This window comes from Cetorhinus maximus, chromosome 3 (assembly GCF_964194155.1).
Source record: "Cetorhinus maximus chromosome 3, sCetMax3.hap1.1, whole genome shotgun sequence".
Taxonomy (NCBI): Eukaryota; Metazoa; Chordata; class Chondrichthyes; order Lamniformes; family Cetorhinidae; genus Cetorhinus; species Cetorhinus maximus.
In genome coordinates, this window is record NC_135881.1 from 187,284,723 (window position 1) to 187,311,049 (window position 26,327).

A 26,327-nucleotide genomic window follows, 5' to 3' on the forward strand; every position below is an offset into this window, starting at 1 on the left:
TTTAGTCAGTTCTACTTTATTGGCTTCAGTACAAAATAAATTTGAGGATCCAGTGTGATTGCAAAAGCAATGGTAAAATTTTCTGCCTCAGTATTAACAGAAAGCGATGGAGTCAGCAGAACTCGTATTAATGCTACAAATTCAGCACCTCCACTGGCATTTTATTTAATTCCAAATACCTGTTGGCCTTGATGGCTACTTAGTGCTGGCTGAATAGATGATGCACTGGGCAAAGAGTAAGAGCGCCTATCATGATGCAGATTGGGACACCAGCTGCCCATGTGCCCCTTTGAGGAATTAAGTGGCATTGCTTTGAGCTGTGATTAGGAGACATGACCCTTTGAGAACTAAAAGAGTTTTTTTTAATATTCACTCCTGAGATGTGGGTGTTGCTGGCTGGGTCAGCATTTATTGCCCCATCCTTAACTGCCCTTGAGAAGGTGGCTAATTTTTCCTGGTTCTTTGATACCAAGAGTACTATGGCAAACAAGAAAGAAATGCAAATAGAAGCTAATGTATCATTTGACATTGTATTATATAACCCCTCGTCTGCATCTAACCAAATTAGGTTTTGCATTGATAACAATTTGGGCTCCACCAAAGGGAATTGTGTCAACAGCCACTAAATCCACCCGGAATAACTGCAACCCCATTATTCTGAATATGATCACATTGAACTTTAAAGAACAGTGGTCCGATGACTTATTTATGAATGCATTAATTTTCTCTGACATTCTCTGAACCCGACCATCAAGCACACAGTGTCTCTGAGCTGCAGAGCAAACGCACCATGAGTAAGACTTAAAACAGATTCCTCAGATGCTTTGCAATTAACAGTGTATGCTACATTCTGGTATGAGAATAGTCTCAAACCCAACTTTGTAATGAGGTACTGTACATGACTGCTCTGCTTTGTGTCACTTGAGGGGCAGCGTCTTCCTGGAACAGGCCTTTGAATAGCAGAGATCAAACATTGCTCCCTCTCTCTCCCTCTCGCTCTCAAGGCTGGCAGCCAGCAGATCTTCATTTTTCTTTTTCTTTTTTTACACTGGGCTCAAAAGATCAAGCTGCAGCAACTTTGAAGTGACACGATGCTGTGATCTTTGCAATGCATTCTCAATGACTTTCAGGGGGCAATGGGTACTGTTTATTGAATGTATTATGTGCCGTGGGCTTGGATCCATGACTTGTTATCTCCGGGCTGCTCGTCCCATCGATGTAACCTTAGTAAGTTGACCAAAGGGGATTAGCAGACAAAGGTTAAATGTGCTGTTTTGCAAATTTTAATAGAAAAATAGTAATTTGCTGAAACTTAGGGCGGAATCGTCCGCTCCCGTTTGCAGCGGGAGTCATAGCGGGCGGGAGCGGAAAATATTGGCAGATTGCAAAAATCGGTGTCACGTCATCGGAAAACCAGTTTGCGATCATCATCCGCTCCACCCGTCAATGGCGGGCCGCGATTAACGCTGCTGCACGTCGGAAACCTAATTTCAATACTTTAGCGTCTCATTATAAGCCCTGCTCTCCGGGATCATCCCCCCATATGGATCATCTGGGCACATCGGTGTGCAAGTTTCACAACTGTACATAAGCGACGTGTGCCTGGCGAGTTGCATTTCACTCAGGACTTCGAGGTTTATTTGCCTAGCTTGCTTCAGGCAGCACTCGCGGTCATCAGCGCCAGACTCTGCAGACAGCACCACATCACTTTTAGGGGGCTCATGGGCAGGTCTCTACCTACCAGACTAGCCGCAAGGCAGCCCCTTCTCAATGGTTGCAGGGCTAGGGCTTGCTTGGGGAAGGGAGAGAAGTGGCCTCAGATAAGGGAAGAAGCTGCAGGGCAAGGGCTGTACTGGGGAAGGGGGGTATCCAAGGGTGTGTGTTGGGGCACATGTTGATCTGTGCAAGTGGCCTCAATATGGTGAGGCCTGAGAAGGCAGTCGCCAGGGAAGATGAGGCCAGATGGAGGTGTGAGGGTATGTATGAGAGAGGGAGTGGAGATGTCCCTTGAACTGGCAGTGAATGAGATGCCAGTGAATGTGTGATGACCTTGTGAGTGTGAGAGTTTAGATTGATGCGATGGTTGTCTTACCCAGGTGACACCGATGAGATCAATCATCCTCTTTCTGCATTGGATGGCCAACTTCATCTGTGCAGCATTGGCACTGATCACCACTGCCACCTCTTCCCAAACTGGAGTAGTAAGATTGCTGGACCTCCTGCAGCCAGAGTGGGAGTGAAGAACATCGTGGCAGGCCTCCAAAAGGCATTCCAGTGAGGGGTCACTGAACTCTTCTTGCCTTTCACTGGAGCAGTCCTGGGCTGCAAGCATTGAGAATTGTGTGCGTGGCTGCAATTTAGATATGGCACCCGGAGTGAGGAAAAGTGATGGGTAAGTCAGAGGCCGCCCGCCAGTGAGGCAGTGTGTTTCCAGTGGCTGCATAATTAATGAGGCGGGAAGTGGATGATACAGCACGAAAACCCACCATTGCAGCAGCGAGTAAAACGTTGTTTTTCATGCCCACTACTGCACTTAGTGCAATTCTTGGATGATTCCACCCTGAGTGGCAAAGTTTAAGAAAATTAACATGGTGTTCCAGTACATGAAATTTACACAGCCTCATCATAAATGAAACACCCCGAGCCAACAACTGAATGTTTATTTCAATATAATTAAACTCTCTACAACCTGATAGAGCATCTTGGTTATGTACAGTTCATTGTAAGTCACAGGCAGCCATCAGGCTATCAGCTGGATCCACAAAGCCTGTTAAAGATACATTGGGAATGGTTATGTAGATGTTACTTCAAGTGGCAACTCAATGAACATTCTCAACTTTCTAAAGAGAAGGTTGAGAGCTAACCCTACAGGGAAATTAGCTAATAGAGAACTTGCATTTATATAGTGCCTTTCACATCCTCAGGACATCCCAAAGTGCTTTACAGCCAATGAAGTACTTTTGAAATAAAAGCAGAAAATGCTGGAAAAACTCAGCAGGTCTGACAGCATCTGTGGAGAGAGAAACAGAGCTGACGCTTCAAATCCATGACTTCTTCGGAAGAATTAGTTACCATTGCAACGTATGGAAATGTAAAGGCTAAATTGTACACAGCAACTTCCCATAGACAGCAATGCGTTAATTGCCAGAGCATCTGTTTTTAGATGATGTCGATTGAGGGATAAGTATTGGCCAGGGCACCAGCAAGTACACCCCTACTCTACTTCAAAATAGTGCTTCAGATTAAACTGTGACAGCCACACGTGGGAACACAGGTTCTAACTAACAAACTACAAATTTAAGACTGAAGCCAGCAGCCCGATCTTTAGCCCTCGCTGGGGTCAGGAATGGAGTGGGCGGGCACTAAAAATAGCTCCAAACACACCCCGGTGATTTTCTTGGAGGCAGCTGCACTACCTGCCCGCAACAAGCGGGTAGCCTATTGAGCTAATTAAAGGCTTATTAAGGTCTATTGCTGGTGGCCGATCTGAGGGCCAATGCTTCAGGTTGGCTTAGAGACCCTTCCTACCTGCTTAGGATCAGCAGCTGCTGCATGTCGGTCTGTTGGGGAGCTCGAACCCCCACCCTCCTCCACCCCTGGCAAGGCCAACCATTTATTGCCCATCCTTACAGTTACTGATGAGAAGGCGTTGGCTGGCCGCCTTCTTAAACCACTACAGCCCGTGTGGTGAAGGTACTCCCACAGTGCTGTTAGATAGGCAGGGAATCTTTAATGCAGGAAATTTAAACGGAGTTATAGGCCAACCCAAACCAAACCAGTTGGCTTAAAACAATGCTGCGGTTGTTGACAGGAAGTATATATTTAGGCCGGGAAGTTCCTCACGGTTATATTCCCACTCCACGAGCATTACTTCAATAGTGATGGATTGGGAGCAACCTGGAGGAAATTCCCAGCCTTTAGTGTTTAGAGTCAATATTTCCTAAAAAACTGGAAATACATGTTCCCTATTTGGGTCCAGGAACCAAATTGCCTTGTCCCTGTTCAGGTTTTATTACCTGCTCTGCATTAGCGACAATCAAAAAAAAAAGCAGCAGATACTGCCCTTGCCGTCAGCCATATCATATTTTATGATGATATGGTTCAGATGAAATCTCAATGATCTCTGATGATTTAGACACATCAATAAAATGGGGATAATTAGTAATAGTTTTTGCCTTCTTTGTGTTGAATGTCGTGGGACCTAGATTCAACTGTGGATGGAATTTTCCGACCGCGTCTTGGTGGGGGAGGGGCCAGAAAATGTAGAAAGCCATTCAAAACTCCACTGACTTCAGTGGGACTGGAGGATCCCACCAGCGGGAGAGGCCGTAAAATTCCTCCCTGTGTTACTCACACCCCTCTGGTTTCCCTTGCCAATGCTGAATATTAATTGTCAAACATTCAGCAAACACTGTCCCTTTGTCCTTTTGTCTATGACATCTTTGACAGTCTCTTCTTGGCCTCCACCTGTCACTGGCCCCCTATCGAGCTCTCCTGTCCCACCCCCTTCTATTAGCTTATATTTCATCTCATCTCTATATGTCTTAGTTCTGATGAAGGGTCATATGGACTTGAAACGTCAATTGTATCCCTCTCCACAGATGCTGCCAGACCTGCTGAGTTTTTCCAGGTATTTTTGTTTTTGTTACTGTCCTCTCTTTGCTTGCATGTAGCTTGCACTATATATCTCTTGAGTTTTCTTGAAATATGACCAATATTCATGCTACCTTTTTTTCTGGAATTTTTACTCTTATCATAATTCTTATGATAGTTTTTAAGCAAATTCCTGCAAGCAATCTCCATGGGCTGGGTGCTTAATTCCTTGGGGATTTTAACCTTACCATAACGTTAAATTGAAGAAAATAAATCATTGCAGAGTCTTCATGCAGTTTTCCACATTTATCATAACGAATACATCTGACCGGAGGTTAAATCTAAACTAAAATAGTTTTCATAATTAATGAAATTGATGCTAATGGAATGTCTTCTCTGAATAGTACAATACCACCTTGTGAAAATGTAACATTTTTTTTAAGTGGGCGATATTTGGCTTTAGTGGAATTTTGACTCTACACGATTTATTTTCTTAAATTTAACATTATGGTAAAGTTAAAATCCCCAAGGAATTAAGCACCCACCCCCTGGAGATTGCAGGAATCTGCTTAAAAACTACCATAAGAATTTAAAACAGAGATTGAATCTTTAAATTATAAACCATATTTGTACCGCCAGCTTTGCTAAGCTACATCCTAATTACTGTGCAAGTTCAGACAAAAAAATGAACTTATATGGGAGCCAATATTGCCACTAATTAAAGTGCTTGGTCGCAGTTTCTTAACTAATGGCTGTCTTTTGGCAACTAAAGTTATGTATAAAGTAAGCTGTGCATGCTTTAATGTTTTGGGCATTGGTGTTGGCATTATAATAATATACAAGAAGTCTACAACTATTCAAGGAAGATGTCTGATTATAGCAGATTTATTCTAATATGTATTTGTAATCCATTCATCTTGCATGGCTGCGCACAAAACATCAGGGTTTAATCACCCTTTAATTGGAAATCATCTCTTAATTATGCAATAAAACTTGACTCTTTGGAAAAATGGTTTGTGCAAAGGACACACATACAAATTCCTACACTATGGCCAGAATTTTTCACTCGTCGGGTGGGCTCGGCGGGAGCGGGCAGGGGTGGTCGGGAAGCCGACCACAGCTGCGATCGGCTCTGCTCCGTGATTTCATGCTGGCGGGCCAATTAAGGCACGCCCTGCGTGGATCACAAGCGGCAGCGCACAGCGCTCACCTGTGCGGGCGAGGGGAGGAGGGAGAGCGGGCCAGGCGCGCAGTTCGCGCATGGGCGCGAAAGAGCGCTTCAATCTCCCTGAGGCACGGAGCTGCCTCAGGGAGATTGAAGCGCATTATAAAACAGTATTAAAGGCAGTAAAAATTTGAAAAAAAACATGTCCCCTCACGTGACTCTGTCACATGAGCTGGGACATGTTTTTAATTCAAAAATGAAGTTTTCAGTTAATCTTTATTTACTTTAGGAATCCTCATCCCGCTCGTGGATGAGGATTCCTAAAAAATGTAAAGGCCGCTTGGCCTTTCCGCGATTAATTTGATATCAGTTAGCTTGTTAATGGCCTTAATAGGCCTTTCAATTATCGGCCGGCACGCGCCTGCCGAATGAAATATCGCGCGTCATATTACACTCAGGCGTATCGGGTATGCGCCTGCACGCCGAACATAAAAGTCTGCCTATGAGGTTGATTTTTAACTCCCAGGTGGGAATTCGGCCTAGTGAGGCATTAGCCTGCTTGGAATGGCAGCGCAGATGATTTCAAAAACTGGCCTCATTAACATTCTGAAGGACAGACTCCTGCTGGCATGGAATTTTGGGAGGCATAAAGCTGCTTCCTGAAACCCAAAGGAGGGATTCGTGAACAAGATTAGCGATTGGGGATTGGGGGCATGTGGGCGTGTTTCCAGTAATTTTCTCTTTCTGTTTTCAGATCAATTCTAGCATGTGAAGTCTTTTGTTATTTTTTGGGGTGGTACAGCCATTGCCATAGTTAGTGAGATTTATATCAAAAGAGCAATTTATTTTTAAGTGAATAATAAATATTCAGCTTTGCATTAAATGACAACACCCAGTACTCCCTCCAAAGTCCATTCCAGCCAGCTAGATTCCCTTTACAGAATCACCAGCTGATCCACATCAGAGTGAAACTATCAAGTTAAGAGCCAAATCCACAGGGCAGAATTTTGCCGTCGGCGAGCAGGGGGCAGGGCCCGCTCGCTAAAGCGTAAAATGACGCCGGGCGGAACCCCCAACATCATCCCGGGCCATTTAAATTTTCAGGAAGGTGGGGGCGCAGCAAAATCAGCTGTGCGCCCGCCGGCCTGTCAATGGCCAATTGAGGCCATTGGCAGGATCATTTATACAATTAAAGGACCTACCCGTCCAACCTTAAGGTTGGTGGGCAGGCCAGGACCCCCGGCGGCAAACAGATAAAACATGAAACCTCATCCACGGGCGGGATGAGGTTTCATGCAGGGTTTTAAAATTTTTAATAAAGTTATTCTGTACATTATGAACATGTCCCATCTCATGTGACATTGTCACATGAGGGGGACATGTTAGGGAATTTTCTTTTTCTATTTTTAATATTTTTAAAAGTGTCAGCGATCTCCCTGAGGCTGCACTTAGCCTCGGGGAGATGTGCGCTCTTTCGTGCACATGCGCGAAAGAGCGCACTCTCGCTTTTGGGGAATCTCCCTCTGCCCGCACAGGAAGCGCATCCCGCCAGACATCTTGCTGGGTGGGCCTTAATTGGTGTGCCCACGTAAAATGGCGGCGGGGCCCGCTTCTCCGGTGGGGATCGGCTCCCCGCCCGCCGGAGATTGGGTCGGGCCCACCTGCCCGCCCGACAGGCAGAAAATTCTGCCCATAATGTTTCTGTGCCCAAGGTAGAGGTTACGACTGTCCAAATTTTTTTGTGGTCTGTTAAAAGAAAAAAAGAAACTTACATGTAGTCCATCTTTCACAAATTCAGGATGTCCTAAGCACTTTACAGCTAATGACTACTTCTAAAGTGTAGTCACTGTTGTAAAGCGGGAAATGCAGCAGCCAATTTGTGCATAGCAAACAGCACCACAAGCAGCATGGGATAAATGAGCAGATGATCTGTTTTAGTGATGTAACAAGGGATAAATGTTGGCCTGGTCACTAGGGAAAACTGCCTTCGCTGCCCTCCCGCCTGCCGTGTCCAACCAGACTAGAATCCATCAAGGGTTCAGCCTCCTTCCGTGACAGCCTTCCAGGGGCTGCCTGGGCCGCTTTCAAATTGGCCGCCGGGTCACCATTGGACCCAGTGGACATCATGCCCCTGCCCATTCTCAGAGCTTCACCAGCCGCCTTTCACGCTGTGCGGGCCTTAATTGGCCTGCTAGCGTGAAATCGCGGTTCCGTTCCCAATCGCAGGCAGTGGTCGCCTTCCCAATCACCCCCGCTGGCCCCCTGCAAGCCCACCCACCAAGGGCAAAATTCTGCCCGTGATATTTCTTTCTGTGTCTAATAATGCACTCCAGTCCACCCTGTCTCAGGAGGCTAAATCATATCTGTAAAGAAGGCTCTTCCCCAATGTTTCAGATTCAGACCTAAAGGAATGTATGGTTATTCATACAAATTACATTATTCATTGACTGAACTTGACTAGCCCTATAAATACTGCGGCTACAAAAGCAGGTCAGAGGCTAGGAACAAAAACAAAAATACCTGGAAAAACTCAGCTGGTCTGACAGCATCTGTGGAGAGGAATATAGTTGACGTTTCAAGTCCGCATGACCCTTCATCAGAACTAAGGAAATAGAGAAATGAGGTGAAATATAAGCTGGTAGACAGGGGTGCGACAGGTAGAGCTGGATAGGGGGCCAGTGATAGGTGGAGGCAAAGAAGGGATTGCCAAAGATAACATAGACAAAAGGACAATGGGGTGTTGACAATGGTGATATTATCTAAGGAATGTGCTAATGGGGACATTAAGGGTAGCAAGCAGGACAAACTAGTGGCAGATGGCCATAGTGGGGGGTGGGGTGGGGGGAAGGGATCTAAATGGGCTAAAAGGTGGAGATAAAACGATAGATTGAAATAAATTTAAAAATAGGTGGGAAAAGAAAAATATATATTTTTTTTTTAATTATAAATTATTGGAAAAAGGGGAATAGGAAAGGGGGTGGGGATGGAGGAGAGAGTTCATGATCTGAAATTGTTGAACTCAATATTAAGTTCGGAAGGCTGTAAAGTGCCTAGTCGGAAGATGAGGTGCTGTTCCTCCAGTTTGCGTTGAGCTTCACTGGAACATTTCAGCAGCCAAGGATGGACATGTGGGCATGACAGCAGGGTGGTGTGTTGAAATGGCAAGCGACAGGGAGGTCTGGGTCATGCTTGTGGACAGACTGAAGGTGTTCTGCAAAGTGGTCACCCAGTCTGCATTTAGTCTCTCCAATGTAGAGGAGACCGCATTGGGTGCAGCGAATGCAATAGACTAAATTGAGGGAAGTGCAAGTGAAATGCTGCTTCACTTGAAAGGAGTGTTTGGGCCTTTGGACAGTGAGGAGGGGGGAAGTAAAGGGGCAGGTGTTGCACCTTCTGCGGTTGCATGGGAAGGTGCCGTGGGAGGGGGTTGAGGTGTAGGGGATGATGGAGGAGTGGACCGGGGTGTCCCAGAGGGAACGTTCCCTGTGGAAGGCTGCCGGGGGGGGTGAAGGGAAGATGTGTTTGGTGGTGGCATCATGCTGGAGTTGGCGGAAATGGCGGAGGATGATCCTTTGAACGCGGAGGCTGGTGGGGTGGTAAGTGAGGACAAGGGGACCCTATCATGGTTCTGGGAGGGAGAGGAAGGATGTACGGGAGATGGGCCGGACACGGTTGAGGACCCTGTCAACCAACGTGGGTGGAAAACCTTGGTTAAGGAAGAAGGAAGACATGTCAGAGGAACTGTTTTTGAAAGTGGCATCATCAGAACAGGTGCGACGGATGTGAAGGAACTGAAAGAATGGGATGGAGTCCTTACAGGAAGCGGGTATAGAGGCTAGGAATCCTGCGGCGAGTAACTCTCCTCCTGACTCCCCAAGGCCTGTCCACCATCTACAAGGCATAAGCCAGGAGTGTGATGGAATATTCTCCACTTGCCTGAATGAGTGCATCTCCAACAACATTTAAGAAGTTTGACACTATCCAGGACAAAGCTGTCTGCTTGATTGTCTCCCCAGCCACAAACATTCACTCCCTTCACCACCGATGCAGTGGCAGCAGTGTGTACCATTTACAAGATGCACTGCTGGAACTGGCCAAGCCTCCTTAGACAGCACCTTCCAAACCCACAACCACTATCATCTAGAAGGACAAGGGCAACAGACACATAGGAACACCAGCACCTGGAAGCTCCCCTCCAAGCCACTCACCATCCTGACTTGGAAATATCGGCGTTGCTTCACTGTTGCGGAGTCAAAATTCTGGAACTCCCTCCCTAACAGCACTGTGGGTGTACCTACACCACATGGACTGCAGTAGTTCAAGAAGGCAGCTCACCACCATCTTCCCAAGGGCAATTAGGGATGAGAAATAAATACAGGCTTAACCAGAGCCACCCACATCCCATGAATGAATTTTTAAAAATCAGCTTTAACTCTGTCATTTGTATTTTTAGAACAAAAATCCATTTGTAAGCATTTTCTAGTTTTCTAAAAGCATGCGGTTAAAGAACAAATGTTCAGAAGCTTTTGATGTGACTTTGATTCTTATTTCAAAAACTTCTTGTTTCCATGTGTTTAACCTATTTAGGGAAATAAAGAAAAAAACAGCATATATTCTGCAGAAATTAGGAATCTTTAAAAGAGTCTCATGACCAGAAGAAGAGCAAAATTAAACAATCAAAGATCCTTCCCCTCCTTTGATGCCTCCACTTCTTGCACTGTTTGTCCAACATGCAGTGTTGGATGAGAAGAAATTTCCTCCAGGTAAATTTTGCGAAGGTTGAAGCTACACTGTTTGGCCCTGACACAAACTCTGTTCCTAGCCACTGGCTCCATCCCTCTTCCCGCCCACTGCCTCAGGCTAAACCATACCATTCCCAAACTTGGCATTCTATTTAACCCTGAGACGAGCTTCCAAATCCATATCATCTCCGTCATCAAGACTGTCACTTCCGCCTCCATAACATAGAATCATTGAATGATTAGAATGATTACAGCACAGAAGGAAGCCGTTCGGCCCATTGTGTCCACGCTGACTGTCTGCAAAAGTCACTCACCTAGTTCGGTGCCCTTGTGTTTTCCCTGTAGCCCTGAAAATATTTTCCCTTCAGATGATTATTCAGGTCCCTGCCCATTCCTGCTGTTGGCTCAGCTCGTCTGCTGTTGAAACTCTCATCCATGCCTCTGATATGTCTAGACTCACCTATTCTAACGCTCTCCTGGTCGGTCTCCAATGTTGTACCCTCCATATGCTTGAGCTCATGCAAGATTCCGCTGCCCATTTCCTAACACGCACCAAATCCTATTCAGCCTTCACCCGTGTGCTTGCTGTCCTACCTCTCCTCCTAGTCCAGCAATGCCCCTTGGCCTTTACCCCTCCCTATCTCTGTAACCGCCTGCAGCTCTGCAGCCGTTCGAGATCTCTGCACTCGTCCATATCTGGCCTATTGTGCATCCCTGATTTTCATCACTCCAACAATGGCTCTTAGCCCTGAAATTCTATTTGTAAGTCTCTGTGTCTCCCTGGCTCTCTCCACCTTTAAGATATTCCTTACAACAGACCTTTCTGACCAAGCTTTTGCCCACTTGTCCTATTATTTGTTTATGTGGCTCGATCATTGTGTGATAGAGTCATTATTGTGCAGAATGAGGCTGTACAGCCCATCAAGCACATACTGGCTCTCTGTAGACTAATGCAGTCAGTCCTATCATTCTGCTCAATCCATGTTGCCCTCAAATTTTCCTCAAATTTATTTTCCTCAAAAGCCCATCCAATTTCCTTTTGAACTCATTGATCTCCTCCACTTCCACCTCCCTCGTAAACAGCAAGTTCCAGGCCAATCCCGCTCACTGCATAAAAAAGTTATTCCTTGAAAAAAAGACTGAAGAGTGACTTATTAGAGGAAACAAAGAGAATGTTTCCTCTTGTGGGGAAGAGTATAACTAGAGGCCATTGACATAAGACAGTCACCAAGAAATCCAACAGGGAATTGAGAAGAATTTTTTTACCCAAAGAATGGTGAGAACGTGGAACTTGCTACCACAGGGAGTAGCTGAAGTGAATAGTATAGATGCATTTAAGGGGAAGCTAGACATGCATTTGAGGGAGGAAGTAATAGAGGGTTACGATAGTAGATCTAGACAAAGAAAGATGGGAGGAATCTCAAGTGGAGCATAAACACCAGCATGGACTGGTTGGGCTGAAAGGCCTGTTTCAGTGCCACGTGCCCTATGTAATACTTTTATTCCTCTCTGATTCTCTTACCCAAAACCCAAAACCTTAAATCACTGTCTCCTACTCCTTGTACTATCATCTAATGGGAACAGCTATTTTTTTTGTTTACCTTATCTCAACCTGTAATAATCTTGTACACCTCTATCAAATCTCCCATCAATGTCCTTTGCTCTAAGGAGAACAACCCCAGCTTCTCCAACCTTACCTTCTAACTAAGTTGGGGTCAAATTTTGTTTGGTGATGCTGTTGCGAAGCATCATGGGAAGTTTTATTATGTAAAAGCCGCTATATAAATACAGGTTGTTTTTATTGCTTATACTGTTTTTCTGTCTGGTCCCATTGACTCATAGGCCAGGATTTTATGGCCCCTCCCACCCAACGGGATGTTATGGTCCAGCCGAACTGAATGGAGATTTAAATAGCTCACAGCAACTGCCGGTGGGGGGAGACATGCTGCAGCGCAGTCATGAAATCCTAGCCATAATTCCAAGTAATTAGCTTAATTAAAACAGAGCAAACTGCAATCAAAACCAAAACATACATGTCAAACAAGTACTGGCTGATGCATGGTTATCAGGTCATAAATTGAGAATTAGTATACATTATCTTGAATGTACAGGAAGTGATGTGGCCAATGTCTTTGGTGCACAAAATTAATCACCTGCCTAATGTTAAGTCTGCCAGAAGGAGAGAAAGTGTTGACCACTATGTTACCTTGGTCAAGTGGTCAATATCAGCAGATATTGGATGGTGCTGTAAGACAACAATGGAGCCACCTCTGAACAGTCTAGGATTCAAGGAGCAAAATGGTCATGTCCCACAGGAGTATGTAGCAGCTGATGTTCCATCTTTCTTTTACGTGCATCTGAAGAGCAATACTATGACAACTCATTGTTTTGTGTAAGGCCCAGAGGGAGCCAGCACTGACTCACCAGGAAACTCCCATTGGATTCCATCCCTCTGTACAGCTTGTTGCTTCCAATGTGAAGTTGGAAAGGATTGATTGGTCAGAGGTGATCAGTGCTTAGGAAACCTGAGACATGAGGCCAGATCACCAATGATCTATACGGAACCAAATGATCTTTAACTTCAATGAGGCAAAACGCTATGAGGAATGGCCATTAGCCATTTGAGTCTGCTCCTCATCAAGGCTGTTTTGTTCCTCAACTCTCGACTTTACCACATATCCCTTGATACTCCTACCTAACATAAATCTTTCAGACACAGTCTTGAAAGCTCCAATTGACCCCAGCAGCCGCAGCATTTTGTGGGGAGCGGATTCCAGATTTCCACTATCGTTTGGGTGAAAAAACACTTCCTGATTTCCCTCCAGAATGGCCTGGCTCGAATTTTAAGATTATGGCCCCTTGTCCTGGATTCACCCACCCAAGAAAATAACTTTTCTGGATCCACCGTATTGAATCCTTTTATCATTTTAAACACCTCAGTAAAGTCACCTCCCGCCCTTCTCAGCTTAAGGGAATATGTAGGTAGGATACCATGAGGGGCAAATACCTACTAGGAACAGTTCAAGTTGAAAACAAATAGTCCCGATAAAGCAATACAATTCAAAATTAAAAATAAGAAAAGGAAGTAGATAATAGATGATAAAAATTTTAAATGGGGTGGGAGGAGCAGAGAGCCCTCCATGTGCTGATACATGATCAGTACAATGTAGCAGCAATAAGTAGTTAAAATCCTGAAAAAAGAAACTAGTGAAATGCTTGGGGTGGAATTTTATGGCCCCTCCCTCCGGCGGGATTTTCCAGTCCCGCCAAAGTCAATGGAGTTTTGAACGGCTCGCCACATTTTACAGCCTCGCCGCTTCCACGTCGAGGCTGTAAAATTCTGCCCTTAGTTTTGTACCTGGATGCAAAATATACCAAATCAATGGGGTAATAATGTTGAACTTGTACAAATGCTTAGCTAGGCTGTATATGGAATATTGTGCACTGTTCCTTATAGAAAGGATAGTCTGCGAGATCTATCAGTTACACCTGCTTGGCCAGACAGGACCTCGGTTTAACCTCCCTGGTCAGAGCTGGAATCTAAAGGAATGGAAGTTATGTTGCAACTATTGCAACAGAGATTGACAGATTTTTGTTAGGCAAAGGTATTAAAGGTTTGGGACCAAGGCAAATAGATGGAGTTAATATACAGGTCAGCTATCTAAATGAATCACTGTGTCTCCTGCCCGTGCAAGATGGCCACCGATACCCGACTGCACATGCACACTTGTCCACACATGCGCTGGAATCCAATGATGTCACGCCTGTCAGGTCAATGTAACAGGGATCCTGAGCCGATGTCAATTTTAGACAATTTAATTCCGTGCACGAACACAAAACCCCCTCCCCTTGCCTTGGAAAACTCCGCCCACAGGCCTAGGCTGGGTGTCAGGCAGGGAAGGCCCTGTTAAGGTCTGCAGCTGAGGAGCAGTGAGATTAATATTGTGGCTGGAGGGAAGAACGCAGTCAGGGGTGGGGGAGCAGATCGAGGTTGGGTCAGTGATGGGGAGATGTTCACAAGGAGGGGATCCACAGGTCTACTTTATAGCCATCAGTGTCAATCTCTTTTACAATTTTCTGGGCTGCTTTGAGAAACGTGATTCTGAAAATCTACAAACATAAAATATGGATTTATTTAGCATTATACATCAAAGCTGAAACAATGAGCTGTGTTAGGGTCACATGCACTTACATCATTATAGATCAACATCCCTATAACAGTTAATATTACATTAAATACCCAATTTATTATTTCTCTTTCCTAATTTTATACAAGAAGAAGTTTTTCACACTGCCAGGAAGCAAAACTCAAAGGCGGTCAAAGAAATTCATGCTTCCTGGTTTCAGGACCATAACCCCATACCCTGCCCAGGGTAAAACACCAGAATTGCACATGCCCCGCATTGGCAACAAGCGCAGCCTAAATCAATAGCCATTCACACTCAAGGTGCTGAATGGCCTACTCCTGTTCCCATATCCTATGTCTCATCTGAAAGACGGCACCTCCTGAAATGCAGCACTTCATCAGTACTGCACAGGAGTATGAGGCATTCTTCCTATGAAGAAGCAGAAAATATATCTCCCTTTAAACGTTTTCCAGCAAAGGATAATAGTTGCAAGAGAACAAATTGCAACCAAAAGGCACTTATTCATTAATTTGGGTGGCTTATAGTTGCGTCAGTAAAACTCTCTGACTGATTGTTCCTTCACAGTTGCTTCACTGCCCGGCTCCATGAAGTCCAAATTACTTCCAGCCTCAAAATTACTCTGTGGAAACATGTTTTTCAGAACTTGATCACTCCCACTTGGGGATTGACTTCATCGCTCTTGCCTTGCAGCTGGAACCAGTCCAACGAGAGCTAATCATTTAACTGCGGCTTAGATTAAGGGGAGAGAAATAAATAATTAGTGCTGTGATTTTCAGAAGAATTTCTTTTATGGCAGATTGTTTACTCTAGGGAACATTTTTTTTAGGAATGCTGCTTCAAAAATCAGAAGGCAAATATGAAACTAAACTCAATGGAAAGATCAAACAGAGGAGGAGGTTGTTCTGTTTAAATGATTCTGCTACTAGACACCATTTTATTACAGATTTAATATCTTTGCTAAAACCCATATTCATACATTAAAGGTGACAGCAATAACTCACAATCATACAGCAACTTTAACATGGAAAAACATCCCAGGGCACTTCACAGAGGTGTAATCAGACAAAAAAATGTATACTGAACCAAAACAGGAGATATTAGGGGTACTTGAATGAAGAGGTGAGCTTCAAAGAGGAAAGGAGAGGAAATTCCTGTATATGGAGTCTGGACAGATAAAGGCACGGCCACCAATGGTGGGGTGATGGGATGGACCAGTGAGCGGTGTTTTGAGATGGTCCCTCTGATCTGTGGACTCTAGGCATGGTTCTTGGTTACTGGACAGACTGTAGTCACACTCTGGTACTTGCTTAACACTTATTTATTAGTACTACATCTAAACAGTTTACAAAGTAGGTATGTTGCCCCTGAGCATGGTGTTCCAACCTGTCTTGAGAGAGTCTCACACATGACTGACTGATGTCAGTGATACATTATCATCTACATCATACATTAGCACATCCATTCTGTTAACCCTTTATACTACTCTTCCCCCCCATACTACCTTCTTTTTAAAACAATTTGAGACTACATCTTTATCTATTGACATTGCATTTCTGCAATCCCTTTTTACAAGTACAGCTTCTGCCCAACCCCAACTCTGACTCTTCCCCCTCCCCAAGCCACAGTTATGAGGCATTCATTCTCCCACAGTATTCTCAGCCTTAGGGAAAGCATCTGAGAGACATATGGGCTTTCTTCTTTATCTTGAAGAATCATCATCAGCAGAATGGGACAACAATTTTGCAGCATTGTTGGTCAGCAGAGTGCAGGTTTCAGGACTAGTGAACTGTAAGGACAAGGAGTCTTTTGCAATGAAAGACTGATCCAAGAGAGAAGACTGAAGGGCATCAACATTTGGACTCTCTGGGACAATAGAAGAGAAGAACAGGATTCTCTGAACAATGTGTTTCTCCCTCGAAGCACACGGGGAAAAAACCTTTAGAAGGCGACTGATCTTCTACTCCAGGGAAGACCCTCACAGCTGTATCATTCACAGCTGCATCGAAGACTGAAAAGACATTGAAGATCTGAGATTCCAATGAATCTGGGTGACAAAGGAGAAAACAACAAAACCCCTGTAGGACTTTCAGGAAAAGAAGTGGATATGATTTCTTGATGATATTTTGGAAGGACTGTCTACTTTCTGTAGGCAGTGGTAAGAGAGCCATGCTGTCCTCTGTGTGAGGCTACTCCACTCTGGGCAGTGGGAAAAGTTGCTGAGGATATGGAAACAATTCAGCACCATCTACTGCGATGGGACAAATTTCAATGACAAAATGAAGACAAATTTCCTGAGGACGAGTAAGTCGGAGACAAATTTTCTGTATTGGATTGCAAAGCTTTAGAAGTGTTGAAGATTCTGCTGCAGCTTCTGTGCTCTACAGGGAAGAAGATTTTCAGCTGGGATTGAAGTATGGGCTTCAACTGACTTTCACTAGGCACTTCCAGCTCATTAGCAGTCTGATCGTATATGGAGTCTAACATGGAATCAGGCAAAGCATTCTCTCTGGGAGACTCTTCATGGACAACCAGTGATAGACTTCGGTATTACATTGGTAGGTTCAGTGGTATAAAGACCTGAATGCTGCTCCATCACCAAAAACACAGCCGACTCCACTAAAAAGGTATCAGTGACTTCATATGGTTCTCTACTGATAGGAAAGGCCGACTTACCTCTAGGACCTCATCTTATAACAGATCACTTAGGGCTGCAATGGCTTCTTCCTCATCACTTTCTTCAGCAAACAGCCTATTCGGGTTCAGCAGGTCTTCATGCAGATGGTCACCATCTGCCGCAATGCCTTCTGTAGGCCACCTCTGGCCTACCTTCATGAAAAACTGAGAGATTCACAACTTCAATCTCTGCCCCGTATCTAGTGGATGGTGTCTCTGTGATAGAAAGGAACTTAATGCTGATTAAATAAACTTCCTGAGCAGCCTGAGAAAATTGTTCCATGAACAACATTGAGTTATTCAAATGCTGGACATCATCTGGTTTTTCCAGAATTCCTAGAATACGCCCACATTGACATTCAATAAGGATGTGCATTGATTGTGGACTACATAGAGAGAATCAATGATCTGTCAGCCCTTGTAATGAAGAGGAGCAATAATCATGCCTTTGATTGGAAGGTTTGTGCCTCCTGGACCTTGTAATTTGAAGTCTGGTGGATGAAGGCGTATTGGCTGAAGCTAGTCTAAATCACCTGTTAGCATGTTAACACCAGCTGTGGTATAAATTTTAAAGGTGGTATTAAAACTTTTAACTTGCACTGTAACTGACCAATAGTCTCGACTAAGACCATTTACTTCCTATGGAAACTCTGTAATTTTGTTTTTGTCTTGATTTCCATTTTCTTGGATGGAGCGTGTTTTATAAATATTTTCTTGTCTTCAACCTCGATTACAGTTGTTGGATTTGCTGAAATGCTTGAAATGCCCAGTTCTCCTGTGCTGGACCCATTCTGCAGCCCCGGCTGGGCAGTCCTGGGGACTATGTTGGTTTTTCGTGCCACAACACAAGCATCTCAAAATAGCTGCCGTTGTACAATTTCCCAGCCTTTCGCCAGGTTTGGCAGGCTTTCTTTTGAGTGGAGCCGCTACCCGTGGGCCTACTCAGTCAATGGAGTCATGCGAAGTCTCCGAGTTGGTGTAATATACCTTTAAGGGAATTGTGTCATGTGATTTTTAAAAAAATTGTTAATGGGATGCAGGCTTCACTAGCATTTATTGCCCATCCCTAATTACCTTTGTTCTGAGGGCATTTAAAAGTCACCCACATTGCTGTGGGTCTGGATTCATATGTAGGCCAGACCAGGTAAGGATAGATTTCCTTCCCTAAAGGGAATGAGTGAACCAGATGGGTTTTTACGACAATTGGCAGTGGTTTCGTGGTCATCATTAGACTTTTAATTCCAGATTTTTACTGAATTCATATTTCACCATCTGCCTTGGTGGGATTCAAACCCAGGTCTCCAGAGTGTTATTCTGGGTCTCTGGAATACTAGTCCAGTGACGATACCACTATGCCACTACCTCAGTTTCACTTTGACCTGGAGCGGAGCAGAGCACACAGACACACTCTGCAGCTCTGATGCCTTCAAGTTTTCTATCCAGCTACATCTGTTCATGTGTGCCTAGAATTAATAAATAAAACCACAATGTGTTTGCACAATCCCTTATCAGTGATTGGTACCTATATACAATTATAACACACGCAACATGGTGTGCTGCCATAGTTCCTTCTAAATGACATAATGCTCAGCCTGGCAGTAAGATCAAGTACAGATACGATGTGCTGAACAGTCTTAGATCATGCTACATGGCACGAGATGACCCTGGACGTTTTGGTCAGACTGCAAAGGAGTCGGAGGTTGTTGAGAAAATAGCGTGCTGACTATGCAGAAAAGCTTTGAAGACAGAGTGCTTAAATAAAGAGCTGGCAAGCAGACGGATCCCTCGTGGTGAGGAGGACAGTACGTCGAAAGGATCAGCACCGGGTTAGCACAGTCAGGAAAGGTGAGTGGCCAGGATGTGGGCCAGATCAATTGGGAGCAGGACAGAGTCAAACAAAAAAAAAATCGGATCAGACAAGGTTGCGATCATAATGGGTGGAGCTTCGGAAAAACACACGAGAGTGGCTACAGCGACACTCATCCCAGGTACTATAGGAAAAGGAAGGTCAAAGGGATATTGTCAAAATGTCCACAAAATTCCACAGTTTAAATTGGGAAGCATCTTACTTACTATCCGAATTCAAAATTTTAAACAGTGTATAGAGCTAAGGCTTCTTGATTCAGGTGTTTCTGGACCAGAAAACCAAGCCATAAAAATTCGCCTAGAAATTGCAGATGAAGGTTTACACAGGCTGAACACGTCAGGATTAACAGCAGGAGAGCGAATGGATCCCCAGAAGACAAGGGGCAGAATTTCCCCCCCCCCACCCCACCCGTCGTGGGGGAGGTTTAGGAGTGGGCCCGTGGAGGCGTGCCTCCGATCGGCGCCCCTAATCAGGGGCGCGCCACCATTTTACGTGGGAGGGCCAATTAAGGCCCGCCCAGCCTGACTTCCACAACGATGCACTATGTGCTCCCTGTGCGGGCGGTGGGGGATTCCCTGAACCAAGAGTGTGCCTTTTCGTGCATGCTAAGTGCTGCCTCAGGGAGATCGGCTCCTGTCTCAAAAAATTTTAAAAACGGAAGAAATAAATTTCCCTGACATGTCCACTCATGTGACAGTGTCACATGAGTTGGGACATGTCCATCACTTCCATTGACAATTTTATTAAAAACTTTAAAAACTACATGAAACCTCATCCCAATTATCCCGCCCGTGGATGAGGTTTCATGCTTTTTCTTAAGCCCTCCAGGGCTCCTGGCCTGCCCACCAACCTTAAGGTTGGATGGGCGTGTCCATCAATTACTTTAACTACTTTGTCAATGGCCTCAATTGGCCATTGACTGGTTGGCAGGTGCACAGCTGATTCTGCTGAGCCCATGCCAACCTGAAAATTGAAATGAGGCGGGGTCACGTCGGGAGTTGCACCTGACGTCATCCCGCGTCATTTTACGCATCGGCGAGCAGGCCCCGCCTCCTGCTCGCCGACCGGGAAATTCTGGCCCTGGAATTGGGAGAAGGGTTCAGAATCAGGTTAAACTTCCATATTCATCGATTAGAGTTGATGTCAGTTCAACAGCCTTCAGGATCCATAGACCACTTCATCAGCAGATGCAGAGAAAAGGATACGTACTGTGATTTTTCAAATACAGAGCTAGCAGACAGAATTGTTGAGTTGCTGATTGCATCCACTCCCATGGAAGAGTTCCAGGAAGATCTGCTAAACAAGCCCAAAACATATAGCACAGAAGAGCTACTCAAGGATGGATGTAAGCACAAAGTGATCCTCGCAGGTCGACGAAGCTTACAAGTCCTTAGTACACCACAGTTGTTCATGCACCTAGCAGAACACCCAAAGCTAGCAAGACATGTGGAAGGAGTGGTATTCTGCATGCACTAAGGAACTGTCCAGCTTTCCAGCAATTCTGCAAGGCATGTGGCAGAAAGGGCCAATGGCAGCGTCAGTGCACTAGAGTAAAGACTGATGCAGCTACAAAGAGTCATGCATTGATCCAAATAGACTGTCCCAATAGGTAGCTTCAAGCAATAAGAATGACCATCCATTATCCCATCAAAATCATATATAATAGGTGATTGAAAACTAGAAAATGATGATGATGTGCACGATGAGACGAAGAGTGGTGAACACACGTTTCATACCATCAATCTCATGGAAAACATAGATGCTGTCACATCATCTGAAGTGTTTGCCAAGATTCGAATTATCTGTCCTAAGATTGCCCAGGATTGACACAGGGGCAAGTGCCAACGTACTATCTCTGTAAATTCTAAAGACATGAATCCAAAGACATGGAAGACCATGGCAAAATCTACTGCTGTGAAACTCACAGTGTACAATGGTTCACTAATTCCGTGTGCAGGATCCAAAGACCTGGAGTGTAAGCCCAATCAATCCTCCTGGGTGCCTCAAATGTTCTATGCCATGGAGATGAAAGACCCGGTATTTGCAGGTCTACCAGCATGCCTTACATAAGTGACAATCCAAGGAATTAGTCAGACATCATACAGCAGATCAACTTCAGAAACTACTCCTATCACCTCAGTTCATGGCCTAACACTGAAATATCCAGAATGTTTCGACAGCATTGGCAGTTTCAAGGGAACTGCAACATGAAACTTGCAAGAGAATGCAAGTCTGTCCATTGACCTGGTACATTTTACACAACGCATATGCCAGCAGCTGCAAGACAAAACTGTGGGAAACCATATTTGAAGGATAGCTTATTTGATTCAGCATGTCCACGAGCACGGGAGACCATTTGGCCTTACTGGGATGAGTTAGGCATCTCGCGGGGAGAAATTTTTAAAGGCAGGCAGGTCATCATACCAGAATCTTTTCAACCTGATATTCTTCAACAAACTTCATCTCTCACACATGGGCTCAGATCAAATGAGAAGACTCCCAAAAGCCATAGTCTATTGACTGCTTATGAGCAATGATATTAAAGTCATCGTCAACAAGTACGAAGCCAAGTCAGCACAAAGAACCATTGTTCCATATGAAGTTCCTACCCATCCCTGGCCCAAAATCGCATCTGACCTCTTTCATGTCCAGGGTACTGACTTCATCGCCATCATCGACTACTTTACCAAGGACCCCGTTATTCAACAATTGCACAACATGTCAAGCACAAATGTCACACACACTCTAGATGCTATTTTCAGTTTATCTGGTGAACTACAGAGATCATAATGGATAACGGTCCACAATTTATTGATAAGCAATTTCAGGATATGTGTGAGAAGTGGAATATTGATCACATTACTTCTCATTACCCAAGTTCTAATGTCCTAGCTGAACTAATGAATCACGCAGTGAAATCCCTAATACTCAAATGTAGACAGACCAACCAAAATCTACTTATTGCAATGTTACCTCAGAGTGCAACACCTTTAAGTGCAACTATTCCATCACCGGCAGAGCTCATGTTCGACAGACCAGTGCTTACCGATTTACGTACACTTACCCATTTTACTCTCTCAGAAACAAGAGAACAACTTTTAATACTGCAAGAGAAGATGATCAACATGCATGATAAGAATGTGGGTACAGAATTGCCAAGTTTACAGTTTGGACAACAAGTTTGCATTTAGGATCCCACAGAAGGTACATGGCAACCAGCCGAGGTGACAAGGATTTGTTTGGAACTAAGATCCTATGATAACACATAAAGGTACAACAGGAAGACGTAACTGAGGACGGATCAGATCCATTCCAGATCCTCATACACTGTACAGTCCTATTGCATCTAGGAAAAGATCCCAAATGCCACCAAGAACAATATCCAAGAATGACAATCTCACAGATCACTGTGAGCAAATAAAAACATCTCCAGACAAAATTACCATTACAAGATCTGGACATACTTGTAGATTATCTCTATGTTTTAGAGACTCATAGATTCACCAGTCCTATACACTTATGTAATAGTAACTAAACATGTATTGTAAATAGTTATATTTCATTAGAATGGGGTGGGTGGGGTGGGGAGTATCTTTAAAAAGAAAGGGGGATGTTGTAATATGCCTTTAAGGGATAGCAACATGCCATCACTTTAAGGGAAGTGTGTCATGTGATCCAGCCTCAGCTTCACTTTGGCCTGGAGCAGAGCACACACACAGACGCTGCAGCTCTGATGTCTTCAGGCTTTCTATCCATGTATATCTGCTCATATGTGCCTAGAATTAATTAATTAACCCACAATGTGTTTGCACAATCCCTTACGAGCAATTGATGCCATTATATCATTACAACACACACAACAGGAGTCGCCACAAATTATAGCTTGGTTTAGCACTCGGAGTTTGGCCTGCATCACGTATTGAACTGCTTGCTCAATAATGGGGTTCAATGGCGGGCCAAAATATGTGTCGAAGGCCCTGAGAATGTTGTCAAAGCCTGCCCCTCTACCTCAGGAGAATGTCATCTGCTACTGGACCCACAGCATAAAGAAATAAACTGACCTGATGCTGCTACTCTTTATTGTACAATCCTGATGCAGCCCCATACTTGTGGAAGTGTTCCTTCCAAACCTCCCAGTTTTGGTCTCTAATTTCCGGACAGCTGCAGGAGTGGCAGGGAGTGCTCAAGTTGTACTGACATCGCCACCATCTTCCGGTTTGCCTCCTCCATCAGTAAGTTTCTAAGTACAAGCTGCTACCAAGCTTTTCTTCACTCTCTGGTCATGATTCCATCAATAACACCAATTTATTTTTTACATTAATGTCTCTGCTGCTGCCACCATTTTTTGAGATGGTCCCTCTGATCTGTGGACTCTTGGCGTGGTTTTTGGTTACTGGAAAGACTGTAGTCATACTCTGGTACTTGATTAACACTTATTTATTAGTATTACATCTAAACAGGTTACAGAATAGGTATGTTGCTCCTGGGCATGGTGTTCTGGCTTGTCTTGAGGCAGTCTAACATGTGACTGACTGATGTCAGTGATACAACATCATTTACATCACACATTAGAATATTCACTCTGTTAAACATTTATACTACGAGTGGGATAGGGACATAGGCTTAGCAGAGTTTTGATGAGCTAAGGTTTACAGAAGGTGAAGGATGGGAAACTGAGTACAAGAGCATTGGAATAGTTAAGTTTGAAGGTGACAAAGGTATGCATGAGGGTTTCAGTGGCAGATGGTCTGGGGGAGGAGCCACCTTTGTTCTATGTACCTTGATACCCTTACCAGACATAAATCTATCAATCTCAGTCTTAAAATTTTGAATTGTCCGAGCATCTGCAGCTTTTTGGAATAAAGAATTCCAGCTTGCACTACCTTTTGTGTGAAAAAGTGTTTCCTGTCCGTGCTCCTAAATGGCCTAGCTCCAATTTTAAGATTATGCCTCCTTGTTCTAGTTTCCTGCACCAGAGGAAGTAGTTTCTTTGTATCTATCCTATTAAATCCCCTTTACATTTTAAAGACTTTGATTAGAACACTCCCTTGACCTTTTAAACTCAAGGGATTACAAGCCAAGATTTAGCAACATATTTTATAATTTAACCCTCTAAGTCCATTATATTTCTGGCAAACTTGTGCTGTACCCCCTCCAAAGCCAATATATCCTTCCTGAGGGCATGAATGACCCTAACTATTTGTTTCAATAAATCTGGTGCAAACCACATCCTTTATGCGTGTAGCGGCACTAATTTTTGGCGGTCATTTTGAGACTTGGGCTGGGATCTTCCGGCCCTGCCATGGCGGGACCCGTTGCAGGGGACGCTGCGGCTCAGCCAAAAGCCCACTGACTTTCAGCGGGATCGGACAATCCCGGTGGCAGGCGGGGCCGGGAAATCCAGCCCTTGGTCACTGGCCGTTATTTAACCAGTCTTGCAATATGGCCATCTGGTGAAATAACTGAACAGGGTGAACAGGTCACATGTATTGCCCTTAACTTTCCCCAGCATTGCTGAACAACAGCTGACCTGTAAATCATGGGAAAGCTCTCCGTCAGCATTTCTAAGTCATTTACTTTTGGATAGAAGCTTGTCCTCCCACTGTGTTGGCATGCTGACCTTCCCTCCTTCTTTAAAATGTCCATACCAGCCACAATTACTATTCTGCTTTCCCACACACACCCAAACGCATTTTAATAACCTCTGATCCACATGTCATATTATTAGCCTTTAGTAATGGCCAAAAACTGCTTGTAACTTATACCCGCCCCCATACATCTGGCTGACCTGGTGTTTTTAATCCGCCAGACTGGAATTGTCCAATGCTAAATTAAACCCATATCGAATAAGGTAAGCAGACACTAACAAAATAAAAATTGTTAATCTAGGTTTGCTACTTTCTGCGTGACATTAGATTCACATAAAATTAATATCTGAATAAAGCCGCCCATAGATCAATACTTAAACCATTGCCTTACGACAACAATGCTCCCTTTCAAATAGTACAGTTGTAAATTTGTGGTGATTTTGAAGTCTTGTGGTAAAAATGTATTCTACCTTTAGCTGCAACTTTGTTGGTGTTTTCTCACAGTTCTGTTCCACAGTATGATATTTGTAGATTTTTACTTTTGTTGCAAATTAGGAGACTTGCGTAAAAGTTTCTGAAGGTTGATCAAACATCTTGCAAATGGGAAGATTGGAAAGCGAATGCGAAACTGTTAGAAACTTTCTTAAAGATTTGACTATGTACGTGCCATTCAACGGACTTCCCACTATACAGAATTACACAGAACGTACAGCACAGGAACAAGTCATTTGACCCAACTGGTCCATGCAAGTGTTTATGGTGCACAGGAACCTTGTCAGCAAAGCCTTCGAAACTTCCTCATGTACTTATTTAGCTTCCCCTTAAATACATCTCTGCTATTCACCTCAACTACTCCATGTGCTAGCTATTAGCATTTACCCTCCTTCCTTCTATAGTTCACAGCATTTCGAGGGATGTCCAATGGTAGCAAGTTCCACATTCTAACACTCTCTGGCTAAAGATGTTTTCATGAATTCCCTATTGGATTTATTAGTGACTGTCTTATATTTATGACCCTTAGTTTTGGTCTCCTCTTAAGTAGAAATATCTTCTTTACACCTACACTGTCAAATCCTTTCATATTCTTAAATACTTCAATCAAGTCACGCCTCAGCCTTTTCTTTTCTATAGAAAAGAGTCCAAACTCGTTCCACATTTTCTGATAAGTCTAACCCTCCAAGTCACACACCATCCTGATTTGGGAATATATTGCCATTATTTCATGCCGCTGGATCAAAATCCTGAAACTCTCTACCCAACAGCAATGTGGCAATAGCTACACCACATGGACTGCAACAGTTTAGGAAGGCGGTCCACTACCACCTTCTCAAAGGCAATTAGGGATGGGCAATAAGTACTGGTCTTGATGGTGTCTCATGAGTAAAAGAAACTCTCAGTTCTGTTATCATGCATGTAAATCTTTTATGGTGAAATGCATTTCTCAAACATGCCCAATTGTCATTTCCCCATAGGTGCGATGTCCAGACCAGCACAAAGCCCAACCTTGAGAAATCTCCGGTTGTCACTGATCAGTCTATTATGGAACAAACC

The 26,327-nt window shown here is 44.2% G+C and overlaps 1 protein-coding gene across 1 annotated transcript in view; it reads right to left on the reverse strand.

Annotated features, from left to right (window-relative positions):
• Positions 1-2,719: 2,719 nt before the first annotated feature.
• trip13 (thyroid hormone receptor interactor 13) overlaps positions 2,720-26,327 on the reverse strand; it is a 195,776-nt gene continuing 172,168 nt past the window's right edge. Inside the window, exon 15 of the mRNA XM_078539447.1 lies at positions 2,720-2,767. The gene's annotated coding sequence lies outside the window, so the exon portion shown is untranslated. The remainder of the gene's footprint in view (positions 2,768-26,327) is intronic.